At 37.5% G+C, this 18,894-nt stretch overlaps 1 long non-coding RNA gene across 15 annotated transcripts in view; it reads left to right on the plus strand.

Annotated features, from left to right (window-relative positions):
- LOC105098005 (uncharacterized) overlaps positions 1-18,894 on the plus strand; it is a 230,439-nt gene that overhangs the window by 78,072 nt on the left and 133,473 nt on the right. The window contains exon 4 of one of the 15 annotated variants that reach the window (XR_010383466.1): positions 14,340-14,960. The exons of the other annotated variants lie outside the window; for them this stretch is intronic. This is a non-coding gene — a long non-coding RNA (uncharacterized LOC105098005). Of the gene's footprint in view, positions 1-14,339; positions 14,961-18,894 lie in introns of those variants that run through there. 15 annotated transcript variants of the gene reach the window in all.

Below are 18,894 nucleotides of genomic sequence, written 5' to 3' on the forward strand. Positions count from 1 at the left end.
ATGAAAGCGAATTTCCCAAGTGCTAGCTGTGTGACACTGGGAAACTTCATTAGCCTCTTTGTACGTCAGCTTCTTTAAAGTAGGCATGATGTATCTCATAAGGTAGTAGAGAGGATTAAATGGGACAACGTAAATACAATGACAGCACAGTGTCAGAGATGTAATAGGGACTGGGTTAATAATTGCATTCCTGTTTTTTTTTTTTTTTCTTTTCCAAGTGAAAAAAAGTTCTTGAGATTTATGACTGGGCTGACAACAAGAGGGCTACCTAGATGTCTACAAAAAAGAGCTCAGTTCACCTAGGTCCCTTTCTCCACCAGTGAAGGGCGTTGGAGGTATATTCTTTTGAAAAATTAAAACACAGAAGCTATGGATTTGGGGACACTCAACAAAGAGGTGAAGCTCTGTACTTAAAACAGAGTGGTGAAGTTAAAGTCTACAAATGGAAGGTACGATTTCCCGTCCTAGTCCCCTTCGTTCATCTAGCTTCAAAATGTCAGTAGCTAGGCTTATATATCCCTGATAGTGGCCTGGAGGATTCTTCTCTGGAGGGGAAAAACATAACTGACAGAGAAAAAAGACCTACATATATTGAAATTTGGGGAAGGCAAATATAAAGGCTGGAATACCTTCCAGTTACTTTAGAGCAATATATATCAATCAGGAAGCCCTAAATATGTACACAGTAATTCCAAAATAAAAGAGAGAAATCAAAACAAAAAATCAAAAAGAAAAGAAATCCTTGGAAGAAACAGAGGCAATATAAGGAGTAGAAGAAAATTTGTAAGAGATTAAAATTAATACTCACAGAGATAAAGAAAGACACTGTATCCATGAGAAGTGATCAGGCACCTTTAAAACTGAACAGTCAGAAAGTAAGAAAGAGTTCCTAGAAATTAAAATATAATACTCAAAGTAAAAGAACATTGTTTAGAAGATAAAGTTAATAAAATCATCCCCAAGAAAGAAAAAAGATAAAAATAGAAGAAATAAAATTTAAAGTATCAGTCTAGAAGATATTATCTAAACAATGGAAGTTTGGGGGAAAAGAACAGGAAATCAAAAAAAAAAAAAAAGGAAATTATCAAAGAAATAACAGAACAACATTTCTTAGGATATGAATTTTCTAGTTGCAAAGGCCTACTAAGAATTCACCAAAACAAGCTGTCATGAATTTGCAAACACCAATGATAAAATATCAATTTAAAAGACAGTAAAAATGGTATATATAAGGATTTTGTGTTCAGAATAAAAGTTTGTAGATAATGGGTTAATGCCTTCTAAATTCTGAGGGGAAAATTATTTTCAACATAGAATTGTATGTCCAACTCAATGATCAGTGAGGTGTGAGGATAAAGGAAAAGTCATAGAAGATCTCAGTCTGCATGCCCTTCTCAAGAAGTTGCTGGGAGGTTTGCACCATCAAAAACAAAAAAGGGAGTATATGAAGACAGGAAAACATGGCATTGTGAGAGTGGAATCATCCAGCATAGGAGAAAGATGAGGTGAATTCCTAGAATGGTGACAGAATTTCCAGGATCTCCACTGTGCAGCAGGATCCAGGTAGACCGGCCTCCAGGTGGAGTATAAGACAGAAAATCTCAGAAAAGACTCCAAGGAGGAAATGGGAAACAAGTAGAATTGGTTATCTGACAGGTTTTCCATGTGCAGTATTGCATAGAACTTTGGAAAGGGTCAGAAGAAGGCTTAGTCCTATAGTCATAGAAGCAAATGAAAATTTGTATAAGAAAAGAAATGTCATAGTAATAGACTACTTCATTGAGCAGTTAATAATATTTATGTCATCACAGCAATAAAAATACTCCATACAGATTTAACCAGTCATAGTGATAATAATATATAATAGTGGTAATAACTGTAAATGGGGCAATGTGGGATGAAGGGGAAAGCAGAAATAAAGAAAGCTAAAATCTTCATTTTCTATGATAGGAAGTAGGTTGAAAATGTTTAAACATGAGACACAAAATATAACGGTAAATATATTTAAAAAATGTTTTTGCTTTAGAATGATAAATTCATAGAAATTTGTCCCAAAATGTCCAGAGAAGTCTCATGTACACTTCACCCAGTTTTATAAGTAGCTGCCTTACTCCTTTCCAGAGCAGTTGTGCCAGTTTACACTCCTACCAACATTGCACGTGTGATGTAGATTTTCTACATCCTTGTTAGCCTTTGTTGTTACCACTTCTTTTTGTTTTAGTCATTCTGACAGGTGTGTGGTGGTGTTTCACTGCAGTTTTAATTTGTCTTCTTTTAATGGCTAAAGATGCTGACCATCTTTGCATGTGTTTATTTGCCATCTGTGTATCCTCTTCAGTAAAATGTCTGTTTGTGTCTATTGCCCATTTTCTAACTGGATTGCATATATGTATATTTTTTACTGGCGAGTTTGAGAGTTCTTTATATATTCTAGTTGTTGGTCCTTTGCTCCATGTGTGGTTTATACATACTTTCTTTCAACCTGTATGTTACTGTCTTTTTATCCTCTAAAAAGGGTCTTTTGCAGAGAAAAAGTTTTTATTTTTAAAGAAATTTAATTGATCAATTTCCCATTCTACAGAGCATGCTTTTCATGTCAAAAATAAGACTCTTCACAGGCCGTAGGTCCTGAAGATTTTCTATTTTTCTTTCTTTTTTAAATGGAAAGATTTGTGTTTTTCATTTGTTTGTTTGTCTGCCTATAGCTGTCCAGTTGCTGTGGCACCACTTTTTGAAAAGGCTATCACTCCTCCATTGAATTCACTTTTAGATCTTTGTCAAAAGTCAATTGGTCATGCTCGTGTGGGGCTATTTCTGTTTCCATTGGGTTCCATTGAATTATGCGTCTGTCCCTTTGCCAGTACCATTTTGTTTTCATTACTGTAGCTTTTTTTCTCCCACTTCATTCTTTTTCAAACTTGTTTTAACTACTCTAGGTCCTTTAACTTCCACATAAATTTTAAAATAATTTCTATATCTACAAAAAACTTTGGTGGAATTTTGTTAAACCTATAGATCAGTTTGGGGAGAACTGACATCCTTACTGCCTTCCAATCCATGAACTTTTTATTTAGGTTGTCTTTGATTTATTTGATTAGCGTTCTGTAATTTTCAGCATACGGCTCTTCTGCATCCTCTGTTAGATTTGTACCTAAATGTTTCACTTTCTTTGAAACAACTGTAAATGTTACTGTGTTTTTTTAAATTTTGGTGTTCACAACACATTCATCACTAGTATGTAGAAATGTAATTGATTTTTTTGTGTCGATCTTGTGTTCTACCACCTGGCTGAACTTGCTTGCTTGTTATAGGAGTCTTTTTCTGTAGAGGCCTTGATGTTTTCTATGTGTACATTCATGTCATGTCATCTGCAAACAGAGACAGATTTCTCCTTTTCCAATCTATCTGCTTTTTCTTTTTTTCCCTTGCCTTACTGCACTGGCTAAAATTTCTAATACTATGTTAAATAAGTGTGGTGAAACTTTATTTTAGTTATTGTGATTTTCAGTTTTGTAATTTTTGGTTTTTTGTATCTTCTCTTTTGTGATATTTCTAGTTTTTAGTTGTTTCAAGAGTATTTATAACATTCTTATATTTATTAGGGCTGCTTTAAAATGTGTCAAATAATTCCAACATCTGATTCCATCTCAGTGTCTTCTATAAAATTATTTATTTATTTATTTATTTTTTTTGGAAGGGGAAGGTAATTAGGTTTATGTATGTATGTATGTTTAGAGGAGGTGCTGGGAATTGAACTCAAGACCCTGTGTATGTTAAGCATGCAGTCTACCACTTGAGCTGTACCCTCCCCCCATCTCAGTGTCTTTTGATTGTCTTTCTCTTTCAAGTTGAGATTGCTTCCTATTTTTTTTAAACATTTTTTATTGAGTTATAGTCATTTTATAATGTTCTGTCAAATTCCAGTGTAGAGCACAATTTTTCAGTTATACATGAGCATACATATACTCATTGTCACATTTTTTTTCTCTGTGAGCTACCACCAGATCTTGTATATATTTCCCTGTGCTGTACAGTACAATCTTGTTTATCTATTCTGGTATGTCAGGTGATTTATCAAAATTTGGGATATTAGGAGATTCTAAATTCTATTTAAATCTTCTATTTTAGCGAGCAGTCACCCTCCTTAGGTTTAGCATACAGGTCCTGGTCTACTTTTAAAGGCCGTGTTTCCATGACAACTTAGTTTTCAGAGCCCATTCCCTGTGATTCTGGCTGGCTTCCTTTATTTGGTGCCATTGCATCTCTTGTTTGATTTCTGCTTCTGTCGCCTGGAGTGGGAGAGATGAGCTCCCTGGGCCTGGTAGCTTTAGGTGGAGAGGGGGAGAGGTTGGGCCTGTGAAGGTAGAAACTTCTTCTCTGCACCACCAGGTACCAGGAAGGCTTCCCCCCAGTCCCTGCTGGTGCTGCCTGTGTAGTTAGAATGTGCTAGTCTGGCCTCCTTCCCTGATTGTTCATGGGGTGAAGTGGGAGATGCCAGGCCCTTGTCTTTTCTTTAAGTCCTGGGGTCTCTAGCTGGTGACCTGGTCTGCCTTCTTTCCACACTTCAGGATTTAGGATCCTACTATGATTGTCTGCTGTAATATTTCTTTTTTAAATTTTTTTTCCCTTCTAGTTTTATTGAGATGTAACTGACATATAGCACTGTATACTTTTTTTGGAGGCAGGGGAGGTAATTAGGTTGTATTTATTCATTCACTTATTTAGCAGAGGTATTGGGGATTGAACCCAGGACCCTGTGCATGCTAGGCACACACCTTACCACTGAGCTATACCCTCTCCGCCTTGCTGTAATAGTTCCAGGTTTTTTAGTTGTACTTAGTAGAGAGGAGCAAGGAGAATGAGTCTATCACATCTTATCTCAAACTAGAAGTCCAATTGTTAGTAAATGCAGTTTCTAAATGTAGAGGCAACATTTAGAAGAAATAGCAAAATAATTGAACATAGTGGATCTGGAGGAACAGAATACAGAATGAGGGAGGGTATAGGACCTCTTTTTTCCCTTCTGTCTTTTAACGCTATTTGACTTTTAAAACTAAAACAACTATTATTAGGTATAGTAGGCAGAAAAATGGCCTCCAAAGATGTCCTGCCCTAATTCCTGGAAACTATGAATATGATGACATATCACCTTTGAGAATATATTAGCTTACATGGCAAAAGGGACTTGGTAGATGTAAGTGAAGTTACTAAACAATTGAACTTAAAATAGAGAGCTTATCCTGGATTATCCAGATGGACCCAACATAACCACACGAACCCTTAAAACAAATCAAGGACAAGAAAGAAACTCAGAAGACAAAGTCAGGGAGACATGCTCGGCTGGTATGGAAGAAAGCAGACACCCATGCTGTGAATTGCCAGTGAAGAGGGCCAGCCTTTAGCAGCCAAGAGTGATCTCCAGCTGATAGTCAGAAAAGAAACAGGGACCTTAGTCCCATAGCCTCAAGGAACTGCATTCTGCCAACAATCTGCCTGAACTTGGAAGTGGATTCTTCTCCAGGGCCTCCAGATAGTAGCCTGACTCACAGACATCTTGATTGTGTCTTATGCAACCCTAAGCAGAGGAGCCTTTCAGACTCACCCAGACTTCCAATGTACAGAACTCTGATGTAACAAATGGGTGTTGGGTTAAGCCACTGGATTTGTTACTTTTTTAATGGCAAAAAAGAAAACTAAGACATTGGGATAAAAATTCATTAAAAAATAAACATACCAAAAAAATAGTCATACCTCTGCAGTCCTCTTACTGTACTTATCCCAGTGTATTATGATTGATTTTATTTATACACATATCCCTTCCTAGAGTATGAGTTCTTTGAAAGCAGGAACTTTGCCACCTTTCTCTTCCTAATGTGAACTATAAGGCTGATACTTCAGAATTAATGCCTGTTGAGAGAATTAACTTATTTTAATGTACTCTGAGAGTCAATATTAAATGACTATTGAGCAACTGAATATCTCTAAGGGATTATAAAACATAGGATTTACAATGCCACTGTATAAACTTTAAAGAAGGATTAAGTTATCTAAGTGGGAATAAATTTACTATCTATAGAATAGTAAATAATATCTATCTATCTAAATACTAGATATGTCTAATATCTCTAAATTATCCAATGATCTCTAACATTTTATCCTGTAAGAAAAAATTATTTCTACAAGGTGAATACTTTTTTTTTTTGCATCAAGAAGATTTGGGATGCAATCATAAACTTTAAAAAATGGAATAAAAGAAAAAAATTCAATGTGTCTTTACTTTTATCATCCCCATCCATCTTGGGCAAAATAATCCACATTTTTTTAGGGTTTAAGGCTTCACTAATACCTAATGATACTAATTTCATTTTTAAGCATAGAAATTATAATCATGAAGTAATTCACGCAGACCTCGCTAAATAAAAACATTATGTGCTTTCATTTCTTTTCATTAGAAAATGATATACCATAAATGAATTTCATTTCTCAATCGAATATTAATGATTACAAAGATAATAGTAGCAATGATAACACCTAATTCTTACCGAATGCTCACTGTGCGTCAGACACTATTTTAAACATTTTGTATGTATAAAGTCATTTAATCCTCACAGAAGTCCTCTGAGTTAGGCCCTTCTAAACCCCAAGAGAGCAAGCTATGGTTGCCAGGTAAAATTTTAATCTTGCACAGAGGGAGATGCTAAGAGCATTTAGAAGGAATAAATTTGAAATAAAAAAGGATCCATACTTCAAAGACATATTCAGAAATTCAGATGATCAAATGACCCAAGCCATAAAGGGCCTTTTGACAGGAACACCAATATTTTTCCATACCTCCCTCCCCATGTTTTTCTGTTGCTAAATACAGAACTAAATAGATCACTTACTACTTTTCATAGGCTATTGCCACATGACAACATTAATTAGTGTAATGCTAATTTTGAAAAGCACCAACTTTGGTTACCTTGAAATATGGACACTCAGCAATGATGATATTTCCTTGGGGCTGTTCCAATGCAAAAGCAAATTCAATTTTTGGATTATTTTTTTCAGTTTGATTCACTGATGCCGAAATCCATTAGCTAATGTAGATGTCTTTTAAAAAAAATTCTTAAGATGATGCTAGTTTCCATGACAGTGCCCACGCATGAGGACTGAGGCAATAAATTCTATGTGGACTAATAATAAGGGCCACTATCTGTCGAGTGACTACCGGCCACACACAGCACACTAGTATCTTACATACGTCATCTCATTTCTGCTTTAAAACAGCCATACAAATTAGCCATTATTTGACTGGTTTTACAGATGAGAAAAATGAAGTTTGAGGAAGTTTGGTAACTGGCCCAAATTCATACATTTTCTGAATGACTAAGCTGGGATGTGAAGACTCTAAAATTAGTGAGCTTCCCACTGTCCCGGATCTCTCTGATAAGGAGACAATTTGCACTTGGTGTCTAAATATTCCTTTTTTGAATTTTGCTGGAAGTGTTTTCCTCTGAGGAGTAGGGGCTTTTATGTTTATAAGGAGTGAATTTGTACAACTGCATTAGAAGCTGTTTGTGAGAATCTCCAAGGGCATTTGTTTCGCTTGATCAAAATTTCAACTTTGTCTTAATGCTTCCAAAGAGAAACTGATTGTTGAGGGACATGTTGATCTGTCTCACAGTGTAGATCTTGTATCTGTTGACTTTTCAAATCAGATTGCCGATGGCCAATTTTTGGCTTCATCATTTATTAGTTGTGTGACTTTGAACAATTTCATTGGGCTCTATCTCAGGTGTCTCATCTGTTAAATGGGAACACCAACTATACTGACTTTATAGGGTGTTTGTTAAAATAAAATTAGGAAATATATACAAAATCTATCTCAGTATCTAGCACACAGTAGGTGGTCAAATAGATATTAGCTAGCTGTTATTTTAATATAAAATTTCATAATGGAGTCTACATAGAGTCTACATAAAATGTCAAAATGGAATAAAGTTGAGATTTTAGTAACTGTCATCGCCCATCCAAGTCTTGTACATACTATGTCAGATGGCATTGGCTGCCTGTCTAGCAGTCATTTTCCTCTCCCTTTTTCTTCTGCCTCTCATGATAGAGGTTTGACAATCTAGACATTCAAATTAGCAACCACTCTTGCACATAGAGCATGGGCATATGGCCCATCCTAATGAATGGGACCTGATGATAAGTCTTCTTGGGGACCTAAAGTTTTCCCGCTGGGAAAGAAAATTCTTCTTTTTTTTTTTTTTTCTAAAAAAAAAAATGGTACACTAGGAGAAATTATCCTGTTTTGGATGTGGCAGGATACAGTGCCTGGGACTGTAGCAGTGATTTTTTTGATTATTGAAAGGACTGGCAAAAAAATAAGGTTGAGGATGACAGAGCTGAAATAATGTGTTATTAGTTTCTTAGTCATGGACCGCCGTAACTGAGTACCGTAAACCGTGGGGCTTAAAACAACAGAAACTGATGGCTTCACAATTCTAGAGACCAGAGCCTGGTAGCAGGGTATCAGCAGGGCCATGCTCCCCTCACACCTGTATGGGAATCCTCCCTTCTGATGATTTGTTAGCAACCTCTGGTTTTCCTTGCCTTATAGATACATCACTCCAATCCTTTGTCTTGACATGGTTTTCTCCCTGTGTCTGCTTACAACATTTTCCCTCTGTGCATGTCCATCTCTGTGTCCAAACTTCCCCTTTTCATAAGGACACTAGTCATATTGTATTGTGGCCCACCTTACTTTAACCTGATTACCTCTATTAAGACCCTATTTCCAAATAAGGTCACATTCTTAGGCACTGGGGGATGTCAGCGTATCTTTTTGGGGAGACACAATTCAACCCACCACACAGTGGAAAGACATGGTCCTTGTTATGTTAATGGGTCATAGCACTAACCCCAGTACCACCTTTCCTCTTGATTTCTGTTATGTGAGACATGTTGCTACCATATGGTTTAAGCCACTTTTAGATAGGTAGTCTGTTACTTTCAGCTGGAGTTACCCTAACTGATCCACATATTTTAGCCTTTTAATTCTTATCATAACACCAAAATATGGTATACAGAATAATGAAAGATTTGAGTTGCGAATCCAGATCTATCTGGCTCCAATGCTAAAGTACTTAATCATTCTTCTATATTGCCTCATTCATTCAAACATGATTCCATCTCTCCTTTATAATTCCAACTTAGTATGGTAACTTTTTTCCCCAGTAGAAACCTTTTACTTATATATATTAAATACATAGAAAATATTTAATATATATTTACTTAAAACGAATCCTTCTTTGCAGTGAAATGTTCTTATCCCAGAAAGATAATAGAGCACTATAAAAGCCATCAACCTAAGATTATTGCTATTCATGTTTTTTGAGATGCTTTCTCTCTCCAAATCCAGCTTTCTAGATACGTAGCCTCTCATCCGAAGGGAAGTATTACTGTGATATAAGCAGTACTAGATCCAGCTTCAGCTCCCTTTACTGTTTACTCAGCCTGACCCAAGGGGGCTAAATCATCTTCTCTGGGAGGCAGCTTAAAACCGTATCTCTAAGTCAGTGTGGTGTTGGATGCAGGTTGCAATCTACCCCATATGTTTAGAATTTGATTTAAAGTTCTTTAGCTTCCTCATCCTTTTTTTATATGCAGGTCTCCCTCTTATGGGTAGGTGAAAAGAACATTTTTGGTATAGCTCTTTTAAATCAGAAGGAAACATTCCCTGAGGTTATTTGAAATCAGAAAAATAGAAATATTTAATATAAAACTCTATTTTAGTCCCTTGTGGAAAGGAGAGTGTCCTTTATGGGTCTTGAGCTCTCTCGCCTACATTCTCTGTGGACACGGCCACATTAACAAATATCAATAGCACGTGATATGTGATATCTCTTGGGCATGTACAAGTTCGGTGGAGACATGGAGAAGGAGCAGTGACCTGTGTCAGGGCTTGTAGAAGGGTCCATTCAGTCTTTGAATCCTATGCCATGTCTCGAAGGTTGAAAAAGAGTTTGTTAGGCAGAAGGAAGGGAGAAAAGAAAACAAAGTCTATTCCCCAGTGGGGACAGCATGAGCAAAGTCATGTGACAGAGCAGAGCATTTTTCAGTATCCTCTTTGGGATAGCATAGATGAGGCTGGAAAGGGATGCAGTGGGGAGCCCTCCCTGCCTCCCTTACCTTCTCACTCTGTCCGACCGCAGACAGGGGGCAGCCTGTAAGTGAAGAGCTCCACCCTCGCTTTACACAGCTGTCCTGCAGCTTCCTTGCTCCCCATTCTTTGCGCCAGTTCTATCTGTTCTGCTTCAGACCTTTCTAACTTCTATCTGGCTCATGCCTTTTTTCCCTCAACCCTTCAGGTTTGATGCTAGGCATTTTTGTGAACTTCTACATGTTGCAGGAGAGGGAAATGTCAAATCCTGGGACGTGCAGGAGTCCTTAGGATGGACTGCCCACCAAGTGAGAGTTCTTGGCTTCATGCAGGAACGAATTCAAGATCAAGCCATAGTAAAGGGAAAGCAGGTTTATTTAGAGAGACACACATTCCATAGACAGAATACAGACTGTCTCAGAAAGTGAGACTGGCCCCAGGGCATGGAGTCATAGGTTAAGTAATTTCATAGGTTAAGGAGTGGAAGGCATATTCTCACTATTTTGGGAAAGGGTAGGGATTTCTCCGGATTTGGGCCACAGCCTGCTTTTTGGCCTTTTATGGTCTACCTCAGAATTGTCATGGTGTACAGGGGAGTGATTTTTAGTATTACAGTGAAGGTGTAATTAGCTAAAGTTCAATGACCTGACTGTTCCCCAAGCCACCTTGGTTCCAACTATTTCCAGCTGGTCTTTATCACATCTAACATTTACCCCTTCTTTACTTATCTAGTGTCTGTGTCCTGCCCCTTTCCCTCCTGTCTCATGTGCACCTCCTTTTGTACATGATTCCTGTTTTCTCTCCCAAGAGCAATTCTGAGGGTACTTCAGATAAACAAGACTCCTAGTCCTTGCGGGCTTCCTCTTTCGCCCTGCTGCTGGTGGTACTCCCTTGAGGCCATCTCACAAAAGGTTTTGCACAACATGCTAAGGAGTTTGGATTTTATTTTGAGGCCAATGGTAAACATTTCATGATTTGTAAGCAAAGGAGTGACATGAGCAGATTTGCATTTTGGGAACTCTCTCTCTGGTTGTGTAACAGAGAAGAACAAACCTGACTCCATATTGGATCCATTCCTTTAGCTCTAACCTTTGTGCTCTGGTGCCTGTGCTGAGTCATGCTGGCTCTGCACCTTTGTAAAAATTAATGTTGCCTATAGCCTGAGATACACAGGATAGCCCATTCACAAGGCTCTGACCTTTAAGGGTATAACACTTTCCCATTCATGTTGAAGTAAAAAGGAACAGAACAGAAAGTAACAACTGTCTTCTTGGAGGTTCATAGGAACATTGTGACCATACTTATGTGGACAGCTGCAAGGACAAAGGATTTCTGTATCAAGAAGTTTTCAACAACCAGCCACACCCCTCTCCCCTTTTAGTATAAAAGAAGCCTGGATTCTAATTTGGGGAAGATGTACTTGAGAACTGCAGTCCACCATCTTCTTGATCTGTTGGCTTTCCAAATAAAGTTTCTATTCCTTGCCTCAACACCTCATCTCTCAATTTATTGGCTTGTCCTGCAGCAAGCAGTAACATCTTAAACTCGGTAACTATTGTAATGTAGAAACAAAATGGAAGATGGTAAGAACAGAGGCAGGGAAATCCATGGAGAAGTTTGTAATGGTTGAAACAATGAATAGTGATGGGCAGCTGATCAAAGTAGATGGGGAGTCAGGTTCAAGTTTCAGGCAGTAGGTACAATGTCATGTTCTCACTGGTTACCATATTCAACTTAGGTCAATTTTCTCTTTTACTCCTTAAAAGGGACTCTCAATTCCTATATATTTACTCTTATTTTATTCCTTAAATTTATCTCTCCAACTAAAATAAATAAGCAATTATTAATCCACAGGAATAAACTTTTAGGGTTGACTCTGACATCATCTAAGGTAATTCTCTCATTAATGACAAATGGAAGCCACACTGTGAGAGGCCACGTGCACGGCTGTTCTCTGGCTTTCTAATCTACTTTTCATGCCATTACACGAGGACTTTTGTTTTTCTTTCCACTCCTTATTTTCCCTTACAAACATTCTCAAACAGAAGTACACATTGCTTCTGTATTCTTCACTCTTTCTCTAGGGAGTAGGTAGGGTTGGAGAGGTGTTGGAAGAGGGATACAAAATCCATCTACAAGCAGCAATGACACTACTCACCCACTGAGCCCCATCCCGAAGTCACTGGGCTGCAGAACTCTCTCCTGTGTTGTTAGGTTCTGCTCTATAATCCTGCCTGCTTCCAGCCCAATAGTTATGCCTCCCCTTGGAAAGTACACACTGTCTGTTTGGGGGTGACATTAAATTGAATGTCACCCCAGTGCCACCTTTGTGGCTTTCCATCAGCATCTTTCATTAAGTACAGCCAAGTGAGTGTCTGATGGACTGTGGGAAAGAGGCAATTTCCCAATCATAAGGAACTTCAATGGTTTAACAGCCCCAAACCGTGTCATGCCCTTCTACTGAAGGAAGATATTGCTTTTCAGCTTGTCACAGAGTGTGATTCCCTTGGTATAATAGCTTTCTGTACTTCAGTGTTTACTTTTAAAAGCCCACCTGCTACTTCCATGTTACTGGCAGCTGTTGTTAAATTAAATTAAATTTCTGAGCAAAATAAACAATTTGTCTTTGGGGGATCGAGGCCTAAAGAGTTTTGCGAATGTCAAATTACTTTTTCTGGGTTCACACCGGGAAGCCTTCACTTCTTTTTATCCACTCTCTATAACTAATTCCAGGGCATGAAGAAGTCTCAAAGTTCTGGAATGAATCTATATTGTCTACATTCCATTGTCCTGAATGCCCGTTAGCATTTCTGTAAGCTCTCCCATAGAGAAAAAAAATTCTCCTTAGCCTTATTTTTTTCTTCCAGTGGGCTTTCTCCTTTGTACAATATGAAATGCACCTTCAGACGTGTCTCTCAGTAAATAGTATTTCTCGTTCACAGCTGAATACATTTACAGTTTCAAAAAAGAGGCAGACAGTGTCAGCGGCAGCACATTACTAGGCTTTATGATCGGGAAAGGACTTTCGAGGCTCCATTGTCTGATATTTTGCAAACCACATCATACCGCAGACTCAGCGGTCACCATCCCCCAGGTGGAATATAGAATGTGTGTCAGGGGGAAGGGGAATCCGAGCCTCACACTCCCACAGAGAGGAGCGGTGAAAGGAATAGTCACAAAAGGGTAAATAATTTGCTTTACTGGTCAGAGGATGAGTGGGATGGAAAACAGACCTAATTTGCAGAAGAGGAAAATGGGGCCCAGAAAGAGCAGAGGCTTGCTCAGTTGAGGCCGCACAGCTCACCACTGGCTGTTTGCAGACACAGCTCTGAATCTGTTGGTTGTCCTCTTTGTACATGGCTGCTGTTTGGCCCGTTATTTAGATCAAATGAGACCTTGTCATTAAAGAGAGTTAGAGTCTGTTTTTCTTCCCTTAAATTAAAAAAAGCTGTTAAGAGTCTGAGAGATCCAAGTTTGAATTCTTCTCTACTGTGTGACTCGGGGTAATACGCTTTAGCTCTCTAAACCTCAATTAATTCACCTTTACTATGGTAATACTAACAGTACATATATACCACACCAGGCTTACATAAATATTAAGTAATAAGTTCATGCAAACCTTTTTTGCTGAAGTTTGACACCATGCTCAGTAAAATTTGAGTCATTCTTCTTAAGATTTAAAATATTATATATGGTTTGCCTATGATAGTGCATAGCACATAGCTACTAAATGACTAGGAGTCTTTTCCTTTTTTTTCTGTCTTATAAGGTGGAAGACTTCCACTGCTTCCACTTCATTCTTAGGATCCTCAACAAACTCTCCTTTTCTGCTCTCACCTTGGGGCTACCAAAAAAGCCGTCTTAACTGCACTCTTTGAAATTCCCTTAAGAGTATTTAATAATGAGAAGCTTCATCATTCCTACCAATCAACCATGACATTTTCCTAGAATGTAATCAAATATCATCATGCTAACAAAATACTGCCAGATGCCTACATGGCCTTCTAATAATATAATCAATTGTTCTTATAATCACATTTCTGTCTTAGACATGAACATAGTATTTAAAATGCTCAGTAGGCGTATTTTTACTGATTTATCATCTTTAACACATCCATCACCAAGTCTTATTGATCATGCCTGGAGCTCCTTCCATTCAGCACCATTGTTACAGTGTTTTTTTTTTTTTCAGCCACAGTTCGTTTTTCTTTTGCCCCCAGTGGATCTCCCTGGAAGAGTGGCCTTCCTTCAACACAACGGTGATCTCACCATTCCCTCCTCATCAGTGACTCCGAGTGGGTTGTCTCACTGTCCATACGCAGTGATCCATGTTAGGATAAAAATCAGAACCCTTTATGAAGACTGACCCCTTACATCGATAAGCTGGCCCACTGGCCACGCCTACAACTTTTTTCTTATCGCTTTTTCTGACATCTGCAGAATCATCTATACCCGTGCACCTCCACACCGTTGCGAATCATGTTTTATCTGCCTGAAATGCTCTTTTACAACTCTGTACCCGTGCTCCCCTCCCTGTCATTTTTATCCTGTTATTTCACTCCTTTGATTCTTCACATTTTTAGATTATCACTGGGGTAGGCAGAACAATGGCCCTCCAAGGATGTTCAACTACTAATCCTTGAAACCTATTATTACAGGCAGACCTTGGAGATACTGGGGATTTGCTTACAGACCATTGCAATAAAGCAAACATCTCAATAAAGCAAGTCACAAATTTTTTGGTTTCCCAGTGCATATAAAAGTCATGTTTACACTATACTGTAGTCTATTAGGTATACAACAGCATTGTGTCTAAAAAAAAGTACATTCTTTAATTAAAAATTCTTCATTGCTAGAAAATGCTAAGCATCGTCTGACAAGGCAAGGTTGCCAAAAGCCTTCATTCTGTAAGAAACACAGTATCTGTGAAGCACAATACAGCAAAGTGCAATGAAACAAAGTATGACTGTATGTGTGATGGTTAATTTTATGTGTCAACGAGGCTAAGTATTTGGTCAAATATTATTCTATATATTGTGAAGGTAATTTTAATATGAAATTGACATTTAAATCAGCAGACTTTGACTACCATCTTTCATGTGAGTAGGCCCTAATGAAAAAACCAACAACCTGAACTCCACCAATTAAGAGAGGAAAAAAAGTGTATATATGTGTGTGTATACACACACACACCCACACACACTATTGTGTTCTCTGGAGAACCTGGAATAAAATACTATGTTATCTAAGCTGACAAAGCAAAAGGAATATGGCATATGTGATTAAATCAAGGATCTTGTGTTGGAAAGATTATCCAGGATCATCTAGTATAATCACAAAGGAGGTGGGAGTGGCAGAGTTAGACAGAAGCCAAAGATGCTACTGGCTGACTTGGAAGATGGAGGAAGGGGTAACAAGCTAAGGAATTCAAGAGGTCCCTGGAAGCTGTGAAAGGCAAAGAGACAGATTTTCCCCTAGAGCCTCCAGAAGAATACTGCCTTGCCAACACCATGATTTTAATCAAATGAAATCTATTTCAGATTTCTGACATCCAGATCTATAAGATATTTGTGTTGTTTTAAGTCACCGTGGCATTTTTGTTATAGCAGCAATAAGAAGTTAATACAGATTTTGGTGAAAGAATTCTGAGGCACATGACAGAATATGTCTAGATTGTCTTGAACAGACTGTCAGTATAAATGTGAACATTAACAACTCTTCTGGGGAACACTCAGAATAAAGTGAAAATCATGGTAGAGAAAACCTATATTGTCTTAATGAACACATAAATCATGATAAACAGACTGTTGGTGGAAATATGGGCATTAAAGATATTTCTGATGAGGGATCAGGAGAAAATGAGGAGAAATGGGAAACTGGAGGAAAGAAGAGCCTTGTTATATGGTGGCAGAAGGCTGAGCTGAATTGCATCCTACAGCTGCGAGGAAAGCAGGACCTGTAGAACCTTTCAGACAGGCAAAAATTCATCTGAAAGAAGGTGCCTGGAAGAATCTTTCCAGTAGAGTTTGTAGACCCTCTGTGGTTAAGAATTTTTTGCAGGTTTTCATTTTTGATTGCTTTATTACATAAAACTGATTTGTGTTTTTTAAATAAATTTTCCCCATTGATAACCGCACACACTCTTTATCTGAACCGTAAATTTTAAACAGAACATGAGTGCCATCCTGAGAGAAACAGTAAATGCTTAGCACTTCCAATTATTAATGATAAAGCTTTTGAGTGTCATTTGTATCCAATCTTTATGTTACTAGCAATAATAAATCACTCATGTTTTTGGTTAAAATAATGAATTGGTTTTTCTTCCCCAAGATACAAATGAATTTGTTTTTATTCTTCACTAACTTCCACATCATCGAAAGACATTCCAGGCTTTTCTAAATTTTGCATGGTATCAGAAAAATGTCTAGACTGTAGTGCATTATTAATGTCATTTTTTCTCTCCTATAGATTCAGAGGATTTATCTAAACTCAAAAATATTAGTCACAGCATAATTCAAGGATGATGATGGATTTATGTTTCACCTAAAGCCCAAAGTGTTTCATAAACAATCTTTGGAGCAGCCTTGCAACTAATCATGATTTAGACCAACTGGAAGGCAGTGTTGAGTGTTTCACAGATGCTACCAAGGTGGAAATCCTATTCCCCAGCAGTCTCTGTGGCCACCCAAGTCAGTCAGCTTAAACCAATGGAATCATAACTTTCATTATTAGTTAACTTTGCTGCGTACCACAGTTACTATTGCATTAGTTACCAAATGATATGAACAAATCTCAGTTCAAAACAAAACTAAACAGGGTGGGCATTTCAGTACTGAAATGGTAAAATGAATTTTTGAGAACTTAAAAACCTAGATAGAATACAGGTGGAAGCAGGCAGATGTAGGTGGCTGTTTTAAGAGTTCAGGCAAATAAGAAAGGAAATCTATTCTGTGTGAGATGGTGGTAAGTGTTAGAGACAAAAAGGGAAGCAAGAGTGCCGGGAGACATTGCGTTTGGAATTCCTGTTTCATGTGGGATAGTCAGGGAAGGCTTCCAAAAAAAAGTCAGCAGCAGTCATTCTTTCGTGATAATTTACAGAGCTATCAACTCACAACGTGTGCACTTCCCTGCGTGTGTTTGTTATACTTCAAAAATGCTTTTAAAAATTCAGTCATCCTCCACAATGTTTCAACTGTTTCACTTGTTTTAAAATTTTTACTTAAAACATAAAATTCATAACTTTGATGTCATTTCTATGGTTTATGTGGATTCTGTGGACTGGAAAGGACATTATCTGAAATAATACGTCTAGTTTTATTATTTATGACTGAGAAAAACGGGATCATTGAGAACTCTGAAAACTGTATTAGATCTTTGTGCAGATGGTACAGTCTAATGCTAAAGAGAGAGACTGGAGTTTCAGCCAAGACTCAAGAAATTTTCCAGATGTTTTAACCGGTGCTGTCTCCAAATAAAAGCATCTCTGGATCATGCAATAATTAGGTGAATCATTTTAATCATCTTTTGTAATAAACTTTGCATTTACTTCTAGTCAACACATAAACATCAAAGAGAATTAAAAATATGTCTGAGAATCTAGAAGTTGGAAACTGGAAGAATATGAACATGAGCCAAGTCGGCAGCTCCTCGTGCTCCGGCTGCGGGAATGGTTTGGAAATGGCATCAGCCCTTGTATAGTCAGTGTGGGAAAATGATGGAATGGAAGTCATTAAAAACTTGAAAAATCAACTTTAAGCTAAATTTAGCTTTTCTAAATGCTACTTTAACAAATATGCTAGTATCTTTTTCTCTTCACAAAAAGAGAGACGTATCAGGGCTGAACCTCACAGATTCATTCAGTGAACAGTTAAAGTAGTCAGATGCATAAATCAAAACAAAGCATCCATGAAGGAGAAGTGAAACTCTAAAAAATGAAGAAACATGACATACCACTAGAAACAAAACAAACTAAGTCTTAGAGGATTAGATTGCTTAATAAATTATGTGAAAATGTGCCCACAAGATGACAAACATGAAAGGCATAATTTTATATTTCTTTTAATTTATTGAGTTCTGAAAGCTGGCCCAATGATATCTACAAAGCTCTGTGAGTTAACAGTAAAATATAGTTTAATAAAATTGAGGTAACTAATTAAATATGATATTCTAATAAATAATCTGCATCACTTAATATAATCTAATAATCTTTCTTCACTTAGTTGTCAAGAGATTGACTACATTCAAATCTCAAGCAGTATTAAAGGTAGTTAAAAACATTTGAAAATGAGGAAAATGTATCTAAGAATTTGATTTAGAACTCTCTGGCTAAAAATCCCAAAACTTTCGAATCTAGAAGAAGTAGATAATTTCCTAACAAAATATGTTACAAAAATGACTTCCCCCTCAATAGGTCACTTAATCAACCAGTTACCAAGAAGAAAGTAGAAAAATAACTGAGCTGTATCATTAAAAAAAAAAAAATAGGACTAGCATGGTTTTGTAGCTAAGATCTAACTTTAAAATACACATAATGCTGATGGTCAATAGTTACAGATCATTGAAAAAGAAGGATAATACCCCAATTCATTTTATAAAGCCAGTTGTTTCAGTTAGGGGTCGTTTTAACTGTACCCATTAGAAACCTCACTACAGTGGGAAAAAATAAAGGCTATCTTAGCTTCAGAACAAACATGTCCAAGGGAGGGGGTCGCTGGTCTTAGCTCCATTGGTTGGAAAGTTCAAACCAA

The sequence above is a fragment of the Camelus dromedarius genome, chromosome 12 (assembly GCF_036321535.1).
Source record: "Camelus dromedarius isolate mCamDro1 chromosome 12, mCamDro1.pat, whole genome shotgun sequence".
NCBI classification, from domain to species: domain Eukaryota; kingdom Metazoa; phylum Chordata; class Mammalia; order Artiodactyla; family Camelidae; genus Camelus; species Camelus dromedarius.